The following is a 16,109-nucleotide window of genomic DNA, read 5'->3' on the forward strand; positions in this document are numbered from 1 at the left end:
GGGGAAGGCGGCCGCGTGCGGGCTGCGGTGGCGGGTGTGAGGACACACCGAGGAGAAGCGGCCGTGGGAAGGGGGAGGGAGCGTTTCGCGGGGAACCGCGGCGGGCGCGGGGATCCGCGCGGAGTCTCCCCTTCCCGCGCTGTCCCGAAGCGGGGGCGCCGTGAAGCGGCGCGTTGTCTCGCCCAGGATTAGCATTTGTTTTTTACTGCCTTGCCAGGCAGTTGTAACTGACTCGTTTTACAGTTTCGGTGGCTAAAGAGGCAGTTCAGATCAAGCCAATTGCCAGTGAAAGGCTTTTTTTGTGTGTGTGTATGTGCCGTCTTGGCATGGTTTCTTTTTCGACGCAGAACTGCTGACAGAAAGCGCTAGCAAACAATAGTGATTACACTTTAATTAGCCACAGTGAAATAAGCTGCAAATTGCTTAGAAGTTAATAATTTTTTTTCCCCTCTGTAATCAGTTGCAAATCTTGAGAATTTTCACCCCTACCTGCTAAAGCACAAGGTAATTTATCTAAATTACCAGGGATTAAAGTCCCGGTAGACACGAAACGAGTGCAATGTTTGGAAGATAAAGTAGTCTGTCTTGCGAAAGTTAAGCTTCCCATTGTCTCTTAATGAGGGCAGGGAGGAGCTGCTGGAGAGCCGTGAGCGGTGGATGAGCAGTGGATGCTCGGAGAGGCAGCTGATGCACAGGGCGCTGTAGTGTTCCCCATGGCCAAGGATGCTCCCGTTCTCTTCCTCGCCCTGCCCCGTTTTGGTCTCAGCTGGTAACAATTTCTGGAGTTCTCTTCACGGCAGCGATGCCCAATTATCCTGTAATCTGATTCGGCCTTTGAAGTGAGGCCAACACCAGTGCGTCCCAACAGGAGCTGCCGGGGACCCCAGTGTCTCCCAGGTAGAAAAGGGCTGCAGAGAAGAGTGACCCACTCCTTTCTCCGGCCCTGCTTCGTGCTGGGGGTGAGAGCAGTAGCAGCTGGAGGCTGCGTGCAAGGAGGACTCTGCAGCGCTCAGCGAGATCTCCATAGCCCAAAGACCCCTGTAGTCTTTCCCAGGGAATGGGATATCAAGTGGAGTGAATGGAAACTCAGGTTGAGTCTGTAACTGCTGTCTGTCTCATGAGTGATGAGTGCCACCTGTTTGTTTTTTCCTCATTCCCCAAATGTGTAGAAGAGATGTTCATTCTCTTTCTTACAAAAAAAAAAAAAAAAAAAACACACCCATTTTTATTTACTATCATGACTTCTGGCAGGGCCAAGAGGTTTTTGTTCTTTATTTTGATATTACTTTGTGGAAATAGTTCTAAAGCCAATTTTAAAGGTATGTTCTTGCTGTGAAGTTATTTTAACCAATGTGTGAAATAGATTTTACTCTTTTATTGTATTGTTTTTAATACTGCAGGCTATTGAAGAGGGCTAGAAGAAGAATTAATCACCTAAAACTGTGATCTTCAGAATACCTGCTGAGCAAGCAGAGATGSCTGTTATTTGCCATGCAGTTCCGGTGGCCAGGAGTTTTTCAAATTTAAAATGGGGCAATTCTAGGTAGAGATAACACCAAAAGACACTTGGGGATCCGTGTGAGAAATATCACACCATGTGGTCCTTATAGCCCAATAAAAATATACATTTAAAACTGTAAGTGTAAAGAAGTTGCTTCTTCTTTTGTTCAAGAGCTTGCTAATTGTAGTACTTACCCACACTAGAGAAAGATGTTCAGTCTCTGAATGAAGGGACTCCAACATCTGTCTTGTGCTGAGTTGGGCCTTAGGTTGTTTTTGACTTTTTGGGAATGAGAACATTTTTAACCCATCTGTGGAGTCTGGGCCGCTAGTCAACAGAAAATGGACAATTCATTGCCCTGTGAGGAGAAAGTACGAAAAATGTTGCAGTTAATATTTAGGTTGCCTTTTTTTTTTTTTGAGTGTTGAGTGTTCTTTGATCCAAGGTGTTCTCGGATCAACTAAGAGCGAGGCAGTCAGGTGGCTTGCTTGTGGAAAAGATACCAATTTGAACCTGATTTTCTCTATCATAAGTGTTTCACTAAAAGAACATGCCTGCCTSTTAGTGAGGAAGCTTAAACCTGTGCTCCTAAGAAAGGAGAGGAGATTCCCCCAATCTTTTAGAAAGAAAGGAAGGGCTAAGGTGCCTGACCGTGTGAGAAGCCTCAAGGGTGTGGGTACAGTGCGGAAGAAGTCATGCTGTTCTAGGAGCTGAGGTTGTAAAGGATGGTGAAAGCGCTGAATACATCCATTCCTTCAGTATTTCCAAGAGAGTAGTTAACGTAGTTCCCTTCTCACCTTTCTGGCTGATATATGGGAAGAAGTTGGGGTCTAAATTCTGCTTTGATGTATGTAAAGTTTCTTTGTGAATCTAGCTTTATAGTAATTTAACACTTTAAAAAAAMCCCACAAACTCATAAAGATTAATATCATATCATTCCCATTGCACATGTATATATTMATAGTCTTTTCATGGATACAAAAACAATAATGCTATAATAGCTTTTTTGGGTGCCTGGAGAGGAGGCTCAGATTGGTTTATCCAGAGCCGTTTTGTCTGTTTGAGTGGAGTGAGACTAAGATCCTGGTATTGTTGTCTGTGAAGATGGTGGTTTGACTCTTTGTACTCTAATGACCTTTCCCATCAGTGAAATTAGCTGTGGCTGAACTCATTCTACCTGGGGAGGAGACATGGGAGAGGGGTCTCTAGTGTTCTWGTTTCAAGTTGAGTGAAAGCATGGTTGGTTTTTAGCCTTTATTGCCGGCCACCTGAACCATCTTCAGAACAGAGCACAATTAAAGATTGGTAAGAGTTTGGGACAAGATTCAATATAAGTTAAAACAACAGTATAAAAAGCATGCAATGCCTGTGTGGACCTGTGAACATGTGGATCTTCCATGTTYCACATATTTGCATGTAGATGACCGGGTCATCCTGCTTCATGTGTGAATCTACACAAGTACCGCTCTACTACCTAGACCAGCACGCAGGTGGCTCACCAGATGGGAGGGTGGAGCAGGGAGAACGGCGGCAGCAGCAAGAGGTGGTGCTACCAGTTTCCAAACAGATCAACTGGCCACGGTTGCTCTTTGGAGGCACAGGAAACTTTTTCTTGCCTCCTTTATTTATTTATTTATTTATTTATTCATTCTCCTTCCACCTCTGCCATGCTGTGCTTAAGCTACTACTGACCTATTTCACCAGTGGAGAGAGTGATGATGGAGAAAGTGAAGTTTAACTGTTATGTTACTCCTTCTGGAAAGTGAAGTTTAACTGTTATGTTACTCCTTCTGTTATAAACCCCTTCTTCCTCCCCAAAAAAAAAAAAAAAACCCCAAATCTTGAAAAGAACAGGCAGGTTGAACTTGCAAGTTTTATCACAAAGAAATACGTTGTTGTAGTCGTGGTCATAAATTATTCAAGGAGAAAACCAAGGATTTTCTTGAAGAGGAGTAATTATGTTTTATAGGTGCAATCAGTGCTAAACATCAGTACTTTATCTTAAATTTGGCCTCAGTATTTTAAGTTGCTTAAATTACTTCATATATTTATATGCCATACTATTCTGGATTGATAGTGTGTTAAAAGTGTTAATGCTAAATCCAATTATACATGATTTTCTTGTTTTCAGACCTTTGTGTATATCTGTTTTTTATGTTTATATGGTCTTAATAGTAAATTGAAGTTTAGCAATCTGGTTCTTCACGTGTGAAATCTGTGTACATTGGTATGTATAGATTATGTAGTGTAACCCAGAATTGTCATTACTGCTTGAATAGGCTCATGAGTCYTTTTGCTTTGAGCTCATTAGCACTGGTACTGATTAAAAAATATGCCAACATTAGCATGGATGAGCTCAGTCTTATAGAGGGTCAGTATTCCTATGGATGCTAAACTATTTGAATGTTGTATGGGTTCCAGTTGAACCTTTTGATACGATGTAGACTTTCCTGAAGTGCTAAGCCAATACTGTGACTTGAGAAGGTAAATGTAAAGACTTGTAGAGRTTTCCCCTCATAATTATGATTTAATACAAGTGTAATAGTAATGTATTCTACAGGCAGCAGGTCAACTGGTGCTAACTTGAGAATGTTTTTGTAAGGATGCAAAAATGTTTTTTGCATCTAATAGTTCTGTACCTGGCTTAGCGTCCAGTAGTTATAAGAAGGAACCACAAGGCCTTAAATATTTCTGTTCAGTAAGCACCAATGATATGGTGGTAGGAGATTGTCTATTTTCCTTCAAAAGCTTTAACTGCACAGACAGACTTCAGTCCTTTTAAGGTAGTAGAAAATCTTTTAAATAATAACATTTCCTCAAATTTTATGTCTTCAAATAGATAGTGTGCAAGTGATTACCTCTGAATACCCAACACTAGGCTTTACCTACCTAGTCAGTTGTCTAAATGCCAGCACATCTGCCTTCAAATTGCTTGCTACTCYGAAGTGGCTGCACCTGTGGAAATCTGGAATTGGTCCCAGGTGGGGAAGCTGTAGGCCAGACTCAATGTCTAGGGGGTGTGTGTGATTCTCTGTGCTCAGCTGTGGAGAAAAGCGAGTTCCTGAAGAAACGATTCATTATGGCTCTCTTGGATAATTCTTAAGCCATACAATACTTCTCATTAAATCTTTTGAAAGGATATGTAGTACTTAGATATGTAGTGTTTTTTACCTGGAGTATTTCAGTTTCGATTGATATGCTGCCCAGGCACCTAATTTTCTTAGATCTTTTGGGACATGTTCATGATCTTTTCCAMATTTTACTGTTTGAGAAAGTGTGCCATCTACTTGTGTTGCCATTTCAGTACTCCAGACCTTTTCAAAAGTAGTCCTTATGTTTAAAAAATTCAGACTTTCTTATGTTTCCTTGCACCATCAATTCCTTTTTAAAATTAATTTGATCATTTGTATTTACTTTATGATTTTCTCTTTTTAAATCCAAATCATTCTTCTGTTTTAATTGTCCATATGATTTATGATCTGGATAATTATTTTGACATTTTAATGTGCCATTTTTGAGATCCACCATTACGAACACACACAACAGATGCCTAGATTTAACGTGATCTTTTACAAAATCTTTGCAATATAAAAGTTATTTTGGAATGCTGCTGATGATTGTTCCTTATGAACACACCTGCACTATCTAAAATGCTGGAAATCTTCATTGTGCCTATCCCAAGTGGAATAAAACCAACAAGAGTGTTACCACTGATGTTGGCATGCTTTGAAATGGACATTCTATGTACAGAAAACATTGGTAAAGCATGGTATACGATCGGAGGGCATTGTTTTTAAAGAGCAGTAGAAAACTTCAGAATAGGAATACTGAACCACTAAATCCCTTTTCCATTCCAATATGTATCAACTTCCTACTGAGTAAAAGGAAAGGTTATAAGCTGGACAGTGCTCATGTTAAAATTATTGTTCAAACATTATTCATTGTCTGCATATGGATTGCCTCTGTGATTAACTAGTGCTTGGAACTGTAATTAAAAATGTTTGGTTTATTAAGTGTCTTACAAAGGCAAAGCCAATCTGTCTAAGACGGCTTGAAAACAAACTGATTTCCCAGATGCTGAGCGTTTGTCATTTTGCAAAGAAAAACTTCTTAGGAGCAAGTGCTTAATTTGTGTGGCTTCAAAGGAAGATTATCACTCACAAGCTGGTCTATTTTTTTAAAATCTGGATTTGAGTAAATGTGTCTCATATCTATAAACAGAAAAAGCAGTGTTATTTAAAATTCATATTTTTAAAGGTTTTAATGACCAAGTATCAGGAATATGACTTAATGGAAGAAAGCAGCAATCAGAATGATGCTAAGTAGGCAATACCTAGTGTATGTAAACTTTGCACCAAAAGAGTGCTTGTTTAGGAGTTTACACCAAGAATCTTCATTCTTTGACCTTTCCCACAGTTGAGCTTTATAAGGCCTTATATTTCAAAAACCTTTGAAGTTCTTGAAAAGCCTTCTGTTAATTTCAGCTGCATCACGTTCCTGTATGAATGCTGGGGCTGTGCAACCTTTGTCAACAAAGAGCGCTGTGAACTTGCTGGCCCAACTCTAGTTGTATCATTCTTAATGTCCAAGAGATCACAGGACAAGAATAGGGAGAGCTGAGGCTGTTGAAAGGTAAGCGCACCCTTTAAACCTTGAAAGTAGAGAACTGTTCTTTTCATCCCCGATTAAAGAATTGCACATTCATTTTCATCTACCAAAATAGTCAAGATTTCTTCCTGATAGCCCAAAGATGGTAGCAAAATGTTCACTTCTCTGAACCCCCTTTTTACCTGTATTTCTCTAGACACTCAAACAGGTATGATATCAAAACTGTATAAAAGTATTTACCTATGGAAAACAACACAGAAAAAGACATGCTGTGGTTTATGATGCTTTTACTGGCAACAGGTTTTTCTTTCCTCAAGGAGGCATGGAGCGAAGAGTGCTGGAAATCTCCTGGGACTAGAGGAGTCTACAGAGTTAGAAACAAGGAATAGCCCTGCACAGACACAGTGAGCATGGGAAGAGGTGTCTTTAAAAGGCTGCTAATTATACTCTGTCYTCAGTAGTTGCATTGAATGTCTTTATTCATGTTAAGAAAAAAAAAAGTTTGAAAAGCTTTTTGTCTTTCTTGAGGAGTCTGGTTACAGGGAAACTTCCAAACAAATTCACACAAAGATATAGCTAACTTGTGATCCTTTCCTGTATGCCAATGCAGGATGCAGACAAATAAATCAAGTTTGTTCTATAGCAGGAGTCCTTGTGCCTACAACTACTCCAGGTAGCTGCAGCTCTTCACRTGGCTTCCTTCCTTTTGGTTGTGGGCTATATGTGCCCTGGTGGTGACAAATTGCTTCACATTTCTGTCTTTTTGAGGACCTAAAGTTCTCTTTATCAGACATGAATGATGGGGCTCATGAAAGAAAAGAGACAGGGCTGGTTTGACATCATGAAAAACTCCTGCTCTCCAGGAGTAATATCTCCAGATATTACTAAATTACTTGCTAAGTTGTGTTCAACTAGGCATGCATTCTGGCGATGGCAGCCTGATCTCTTCAGGCTATACTACAACTGACTTGCATGCATTCAGAATTAAATAGTAATCCCAGTTCTTCAGTAAGGATTTTACATTGTAGGTATTTTTTTTTTCTGTGAAGAACTAGTGGATTAACTGTGTTCCACACACGTGCACACACGCACGTACTGAGTTTAGTCATATAATGAGAACTGCTGTCAGTGCTGGGCACCAGTCTATCGCAAAGATCTTATCCTTCAAGGTGCAAGTCTGACCAACTATTGCCATTTTAATTTCAGAAGTGACCGCGTCTCAGACTAAGTATATAGCCAAGGTAGTGAAGACTTTAAGCTTTTGTTGCCTGTACGGGTTGCAATCCAGATGTAATTCAGCTGCCTTGGATCCTATAATATTTATGATAATGTGAAGAAAACAGGTTCTTTCAGAATAAATATGTTGACGGTATTGAAGCTCGAAGTTGATAAAGATGGGATGAAAATAACATGTTCAGCTTGGCCTATGCAACTTTGGTTCCCATTCTTAGAATTTATAATAGTTCTTTAAAGAACGTAAGCACTCAACTCACCTGAGCATGATTTCTCATCTCATATTGTGATTTAGCTCTTAAATACAGGGCTATATGTTATTTGTAGTTAATATCTTTAAACTGTTAATGATTTTTTTTTGTACTGCTGGAACTTTGCAATCAGGCCTCTCATTGCATCAGGCCCTGCTTGCTGTAGGATTTCACTGGATTTTAGCAGGTATATGGAGAAATATGTGAGGCAGTAAATAGCAGAAAGCTGAGGAAGAGATAGTAGTATATCCTAACAGAGACAATTATTCATTTTTTTCTTTGAGAACTGTATTTCCATGTAATAGCTAATTCAACTTTTTTTAAAGTTAAATTATAGTTATAGCTCCTTTGAAAAGAGATCACATTACTATTTAGCTTCATCTACATAGTAATGAATCACACCATTATCTGCCTCCAGTTTTATTTGTCACAAAGAATATATGATGTGTGAATGTTTGATTCATATTTAACAATTTTGGAGAGGGAGCTGAATCTAGGAGAGCTAGAGGTGTGTGGTTTTATTTTTTTTCTTCTCCCCCCCACTCCCCTTCTCCTAGCTACTAACACAGATCATGAATTCACCAAATGTTGGTCAGTCTGGATCTGTAGTGATAGTTGGAACACTTGAGACAAATTGACAGAAGCAAAAATTGTCCATTTGTGAGGAACGTGTCTCTCCATGCAGTATTTTTGCAGCTATGGGGCATGTTTGTCAGCCTAAATAAGGAAGAAGATGTAATTTTTTTTTCTTCAGCTAGCAGCTGATTGATGCATTTCTTTTGACATAAAAACTGACCAAACAGTGTGAAAGTAGACTTTCAATAAATGTTATGCATTTTTTTTCTTTAGTGTATCCTTACTGATCAAGTGGAATAGGAGTTCATTGGATGTTACACATGGAGTGTATTAGCCGATCTTGTGAAAGGTTGCATTTAATCGTGTAAACATACACAAGTTTTTACTGGAGAGCGCAGAAACTGTAAATTTAATGGTGATCAAAGGCTTAACAGAAAATAATAGCTATTTCAAAGCTTCTTCCAGTGTTCAGAATCTTATTTTCCTCAAGTAGGAAGAAAAAGATCAGGAATGTGTTATAGTCTTGAAAGTTTAAGCAATCTCAGCCATTTTGTAAACTGCAGAAAGGGATGAACATTTGGACTCTTCTGAAGGAAGAGTCTGCTTTTGTCTGGGATAAAAAGTATGTCTTACAGGTAGTTTTAAAAACTGAAAAGTTTACTCATTAATATAGTGTAAGTTCCTGTTTTTCTTTAGCTGGTTGTCTCACAGCTTGCTGACTGATACTTGTCAAATTTTCTATTTATAAAATGAGTATTTTAATATAGAATTTTTCTGGAGCTTTCAATGTCAGCCTGAGTCTGTCCCTGGAGCTGATGGTAATGTCTCTAGTGCTTTCAATGGAAACAAGCTTTTGTCAGTTCCAAATGTACTAGAAACGTTTATTCAGAATTTATAGATTAGATTGCATAAAATCTCAGTATGCTGTTTAAGGGAAGTTAACCTGAATTTAAGTGCCATCTTACTACATCTTAACATCCTTTACAAATCAGAATGGTAGTAACTTATATCATGCCTTTAGGGTGAGACAAAACTAAATTGACTAGTTATTTGCCAGATGCAAAGCACCTTGACTTCATATTAATACCTTAATATGAAGGAATATCGTTCTAGGAGAGATTCCTTCTGATGGTAAGCAAAAACAGAATTATTTTTAATGTAAGGAGAGCTAAGACTAACATTGAAAACTTTTTTTTTTATGAAAATGTATTTCCCAGGTCCTGATTGTTGCTCTCTAAATCCAGGTGCCACCAGGGATTATAAAATATGCCTTTAAGCTTCATCAACAGGCATGGCTTATTGCCTTAATCATAGAAGCAGATGTCACTTTTTCATGCCCCTAAGATGCTTACCCATACCTAGCAGATCCATCTGGTCTGTATCGAGCCTCAGTCAAGTTGTTCTCATTCGTGACCATCCCACTGAGAAGGCAAACTGAGAACAGCTTCTGAGTCCAATGAAAAACAAASTTGAAGATTATCAGCATATTTCTTGTACCACAACCCACTTCGCTTCACTGTCTTTCTTAATTGCTTTACACAGGTGAAAAGGCTGGTAAAGTGGACGAGACAATAAAACAGGGAGAGAATTTTTTGACCGTACTGCCTCTATCTGCAGATTCCTAGAGATGGAACCGCTGAAATATATTTTAGCTTTGCAAGAAGAGAAACATTTAAAGGAAATATTTTCTAATATAAACACTGCTAATAAGAAAAGATGTTGACAAGTAGGCTTATCTCAACTGTCCATGTTGCATGAGTCTATACATTATATTTTTTTTTCTGTAGTGCCCTTTAGGTCAGAGACAAAGTCTGAATAGTTTTTACTTTTTAAAGCTAATTCACAGAAATCCATATGCAATCCTCCATATCCAGAGGCTTTAAAATGCTGTGGCTTGAGCAGTGACTTAGGCTCAGCTTTGACAGCCTCTCATATTACAGGCTTTTCAATACTTCAATGCAACTTACTCTGTCTTAATTTCTAACTCATTTACCTGCTGCCAAAAATGTCTCAAGGATGATGGACCTGTCAGGAAATGATCGCTCTGTATAGGGGCAAAACCTCTGGTGACCAGAGGACAAATGTTATTGACAAATACCTCTGGTATTTGTCGATAACAAATGCTTCAGTCTTTCCTCAAAGAGAGATTTATTTCCTATATATGGTACATCTTCATTAACTAGTTGTTAGTCTGTATACTAGAAAGCTGCCACCTGAAAGACTATTGTGCTTCTGGAAAGTTTTATTATAATATGAGGTGGAAATTTAGATCCTTCATTGGGAATTGTCACTGTAGAAGGATCCAGTAAATTCCTCTGTAGCTCAGACTATTTGAATAGTTCTGTATCCTGTATCTTTCTGAAATGAAACTATTTCACCCTGACTTTTCTCTCTTGTCTTCTCTCTCCACCKTCCCACAATATAAAGTTGGTCCTATTCCTTAAGCTGGGTAGATAATGAAGAGTGGACCAGAAGGCTGGATTGCAGTATATGTTCAGCTTTTAATAACCCAGAAAATGCTCCTAAGGGACCTGGAAGAAATGGATTGTGTCTCTTCTTCCTTGTATGAAAAGTCTGGCTCTCCTCCCAGCTAGGATCACATTAGCAGGCCTGTTGCATCTAAAGTGGGAAGGGACAGACTCAGGCTGCCCACTCTGCTGCTTGTTGCTTCGAATGATGTCTGTTTTCCATCTGTTGTCAATGTAGTACCTTGTTGTAGCCTTTGCAGTTCTGGGATCTGCAGTGGTTCCTTGAGATCGGATGGGGGTAAAAACTGTGACCTACAGACAAATGTGGACAGCATGGGCAGGGCCGCAAGTAGGGGATAGATGGAACTGGAGCCAGGAAAAGGAGGTCATAACTTTCTTGTGATTACATGGTACAAAATTAAGGATGTCCATCAGGTCCCATCATACCACATCAGGTTCATTATCTGGTGTGTCTAATATGGGATTGGTCTTTTAGGTGATTGTCACTGCTAGTGTCTGTTGTTGGCTTAATGGGGGAAAGAGAGGGCCTGTTTTTTTTGCAAGACAGCTCTTGAAAGGGGCAGGGAAGGGCCAACTAGTAGGAGCAATGGAGAGATGAGTGCCAACCTGAGCTTTTTTGGGGAGGGCGTGATGATACTTTCTAGCACTGGTAATAGTTGTGAGCTAATAAAACTCTAACATCTTGTCTCTCCTTGGGGAATGTCTACGATGATGTATGCAAAGGCTGTAGCAATTAAAATGTGTCAGGAAATAGCTTTTTTTTTTTTTTCTGAAGTAGAGGTGAAATATTGTTGTGGTGAAAGCTGTTTCTTTGTGTTGCTGAATTATGTGTCTTTGAGTTAGTGCTTTGCATATCCATGTTACAATATTGCATTGATTTTTTTTTTGTTCAGACTGAAGGTAGACTGTGTAGTTAATGAGCACATGGTTCATCTTGATTCAGGCACAGTTCTTTAATGCCTAGGTGAGCACAGAACCCTTTTGCAAAATTTTCTAGGAAATCCCAGAAGAACTGAACTGTACATCACTTACTGAGCTTCCCCTTCTGTGGTAAAGGCAACTTTAAGTTTTACAGTGTGTGTTAACTTTTACATTTGCTAATCTTTAGCTATAAAATAGATTTTTTTATATAGAAAGCAGCTTTCTACATATATGAATGGTCCCGTGGAGCTACTAGTGTATAATTATATCCAAATTGTAGACTGCTTAACTTGTTTGTAGGATCATTATTTGCGCTGTTTGGAGATTATGCTTTCCTACATGCTTCTTCATTATCAAAGGAGCCAGGGATATTGAAGCCACATATGCGTGTTGGTAATGATATTTATTGAGTCTCTTGYCTCTCACAGATCCAAAAAGAGGAATTTTATAGCAGTATGTCAAGAGTATTGAAATGGAATAGGGAGTATATATCACAGTTTTCTGTTGAAARAGACGCATTATAGAATTTGTTTTTATTTTAAAGGGAAATGAGAGTATATGTATGTACTCATCAGCATGTGGTGGATGTGGCTGCTACTTTTCYTTGAGATATTTAGTATGTTGGAAACTAATAACACATCCCAAAGGGGAAGAAAATAAATTCCTGATTTGTATTATATTAATTTTATGCTATTATTTGGGGGATAATTAGTGCTKTAAGTACAAGTTAATGTCAAGTTTTGTGGTGCCTGATCTTTGAGTCATAGTAACATGGGTACTAAAGCATATTAAGTTTTAAATGTATATTTTGACATATATGTATTTGCCTTATTGCAAATGGCAGCAGTATTTGTGTAAAGAGCATAGTGTAGTGTTGAGTAATATCCCTCCTGTRTTGACCAACAAGAATACAGCAAAGTGCAGTAAAATCTTTTATGTGCAGTATATACTTGAGTTTTAAATAGAAAWTTCATCAGTTAATATGCTAAATACATAGTGAAGTATGACACAACTAATCAGGCTTTTCCAGTGGCACCAAGTTCTTGTATTTGTGAGTCATGTCATGGTAGCACAACATGCATGGATTATAACATGTTTATGTGATTTATAGTTTAACTCTTTAACACAGATTTCAGATAATCTGAAAAACTGTGTGTTACTCTTTCTTGCATGCTTAATTCCTTAAGGACATGACACCTCTATGCACTTGTAAASTCTGAAAGGAGCTCTGCTCTGAAGCACTGTGGTTTCCACTAGTCAAAGGGTAGGRAAGGTACTGAAGAATTACTCTTGAATGTTTGGGGCAGATGGTAGTAGCGGCTGAGGTRTATCCATGTTAGTGTTTTACTCCACAGTGTGGGTCTAAACACAGTCTAGTGTGTCTTTTTGGAGTGAGTCTTCAGATTGCCTATTCCTTCAAGCCATGGATCAGAGAGTTCAYGCAGTGGATTCTTTCTGGACATACCTAGCTGGAAGGAGGTGATCCAGGGGACCTGCGATAGTGCAGGGAATAGGCAAATTGGCCTATGTGTAGCCTGGATGTCGGGTCCATCCAAACCTATATGTTTGTATAATTCATACTACTCCCTSTTGTTTCCCAATATGTTTGTAGCTGATTCTGGAATGGTTAATTGGTAGGTGGTGCACGTGATTGCATCCTGTGATAAATATACCGCATCACATGCTGTTAGGAATCACCCAGCTAGCCATTAGTCTTACACAGAAGAGAAATATAGACTGTCATTTTCAGTTATGAAGTCAAACCAGTGCTAAAAGCAGCATGCATGTATTTCTGGAATATCACTGCTTCTTGGCAAAGCATTCCTGTTTTATCAAGTACAGTAAAAATAGTCATATATGTCTACATTAATATCATGCTTAGTAAAAGTAAACATTACGCTACTAAAATGTATTTTGATCTTTTCAGTGCTAGTTTCCAAGTGGGCGCTTTTTTTTTGCATTCTTGAAGCAAAATATAYTTTTATGGTCTCAATATTTTATTTTTAGGTAGGAAAATCTACTCTGTGACATAACAGTAAAGGCACAGTGGAAGGATAAGGGTTTTTGAAATCCAAATACTCAATAAACCATATTTTGCTTACCATATTCATGCAATAGTCACTTCAATGAGATTACTTAACACCAAAAAATTTGAGCAGGATTTGGCCCAGTGCATATCCTTGAATGTGAGGATTCATATTTCCTTTTAGTATCTTAAAAATAGCATCTGTATTTTTAACTCCTTTTATTGCTTAGTGCAGTGTATTTCAATCTGAAGTCTCTTTTATAGAAGGACAGAAACTTCTCCTAAGTAAAGTAAGACCTCGACTAAGATCAGCCTTAGAAATGGTAACAGTGGAGTCTGTGAAACCACAAGAAGGCAGTCATAACTCAGAAGTGTGCTAGAGACACGAGGCTCATTGTTTTTACAGCTTGCATTTATCTTGTAGTTTTTCTATAGGGAAAAGAAGGTGTTCCATATTAGAGATTGAAATTCAATCAAAACAATGTACAGTCTGTATTTTCAAAGAGATCAGTAGCTTGTTATTTCTTTGCTAATGACATTCTGATTGTTGATGCCTTTTGAGGAACTAACTAATGATGGCAGCCAGACAAGAAACACTTGGAACAAGTGTGTTTCATTTCAGATGATGGATACTAATTTTCCTTTTTTTTTGCTAATATTTTTATTATAATGTTTTATCTTTCTGTGTTTTCATTTTGGTGCATGTAAAGCTCTGGCCTTGTATATTTCAATATTAATGCTAATGAAAACAGTCTGTAATAGAAATGAAGATGGCCTGCATGCTTGGGAAATAATGAGAGAGGATTTAAGTCAGTCCAATTCTTTTCCTTCCCAGTCATCTGGGAGGACTCCCCATATCCTTATAATAAGAGTTAGTATGTTACAGATGATGGCAGCATTAGTATAAATCCGAAAGGACAAGACATTATAAAACTAATAGTTTTACTGATATTTTGCCTTTGGTTATATTATTTGATATGCTTTTTTTTGCTGTTACATCCAGGTGTAGATGATGAGACTACACCATAGAAAGAATATACTGTTAATCAAGCTGTTACCAATGATAAGTTTGGTTTATATTTACAAGCTTTACTTAAGTTACCAGATCTGTTTTGTAATTATTTCTTGTACTTAGCCACCTCTTTAATTATGCGGTCTAAATATCTTTGAAATAGAAATGGATTTTAGGAAAGATGTGTATTTCCTTGCACTATAAAGAATCACAGTGAGTAGTTCCAGCAGCAGATAAGCTCTGGATATATGCTCTTCTACTCAGCTTCTTTTTCATAATACTGTCGCTCAGTTTATTAGAAATAAAAAGTTAATTGTATGTATTTGAAGGATAGCAGAGAAAGTATAGAATTATCTTTAACTATGTAAATATATTTCTACATAAGTTTCTTTTTTATAACCCACTCATCATGATGTTATCCAAGTGCATGATGGTAGTTTGCACTGAGTAATTCAATTTTTACCTAATATCAAATTTGCAATGAAATAAGGAACTCTGTAAACAGATCAAAATTTTTAAATTTAGGTTATTTGTATATCCATCCTACCTTTTCTGTGTCGAATTCAAGGGACCAAAATAATGGTGAATTTTTGTTATATTTTATAGTAGTTTATCTAATAAACCGTTCCTCTTCAAGTCTTCTCCTGTGGTGGATGGTCTTCAGACTTGTTTCACTATGAATAAGCTAGAAGAAATGAAGCTGAAAAATATGCATGCAAAAAGCAGCTGCCTTGTTTCCCTGAGATGGACCTTCTCCTAGGGCCGTATCACCCTTCTCATTCCTGTCTCACTGCATGTCTCTTGTTCATTGGCTTGATTCCAGTGGCTGGGTGATTTGAATTACCATGGGGAAAGAAGAAGAAAAAAAAGAAGAATGCTAAATCTTTTAATATTTGATTTTTTTTCCCCCTATATTTACTTTTGTATTCATTTGCCTTTTACATGTGTGGTTCAGATTCTTAGGGAATTTTTAGAGGTAGTCGATCTCTACATTTGTTGACTTTTTTAATAAAGAAAAGGTGGGGGGGGGCGCAGAGCAGGGAGGAAGATCCAAAAAACAGTAGTCTTTGAAGGCCTGATCTTGTTTGCCTGCATTTACATTTCAGGAGGACAGAGCAGCATCTGGGGCTCAGGCTGTGGCCTGGGTTTGACACAGTGACAATATGACGCTGAGGACAGCGTCTTTAGTCTTGTCTACCTGATGTCTTTTGTGTGATCTCTGTGTGGAGAAGATGGAATAGTTGGAGTTTGCCCTATTGAAGACGGTGACTTTTCTTTAGCATACAAATTAGGATACCTCAGAGCTTGCCCTGAGCATACTTCAGTGGGAGGCTTATAGATGAGAATAAAAGTGGTATTTAACTCTTCCCCAAAGCTGTTTCTGCACAGCAGAGCCAATCCACCTCTGAAGGCAAAGTCAACACTCTCATTGGYGTAATGCGATCAAGAGTGGATTTGAAGACAAACAGATGTGAGGGAATGGAGGATATAA

At 38.3% G+C, this 16,109-nt stretch overlaps 1 protein-coding gene across 1 annotated transcript in view; it reads left to right on the forward strand.

The window, feature by feature from the left end:
- Positions 1 to 16,109, forward strand: part of ANOS1 (anosmin 1) — a 119,870-nt gene that overhangs the window by 881 nt on the left and 102,880 nt on the right. The window lies entirely within an intron of this gene.

Source organism: Nothoprocta perdicaria, unplaced genomic scaffold, assembly GCF_003342845.1.
Source record: "Nothoprocta perdicaria isolate Ctin4 unplaced genomic scaffold, notPer1 scaffold_109, whole genome shotgun sequence".
Taxonomy (NCBI): domain Eukaryota; kingdom Metazoa; phylum Chordata; class Aves; order Tinamiformes; family Tinamidae; genus Nothoprocta; species Nothoprocta perdicaria.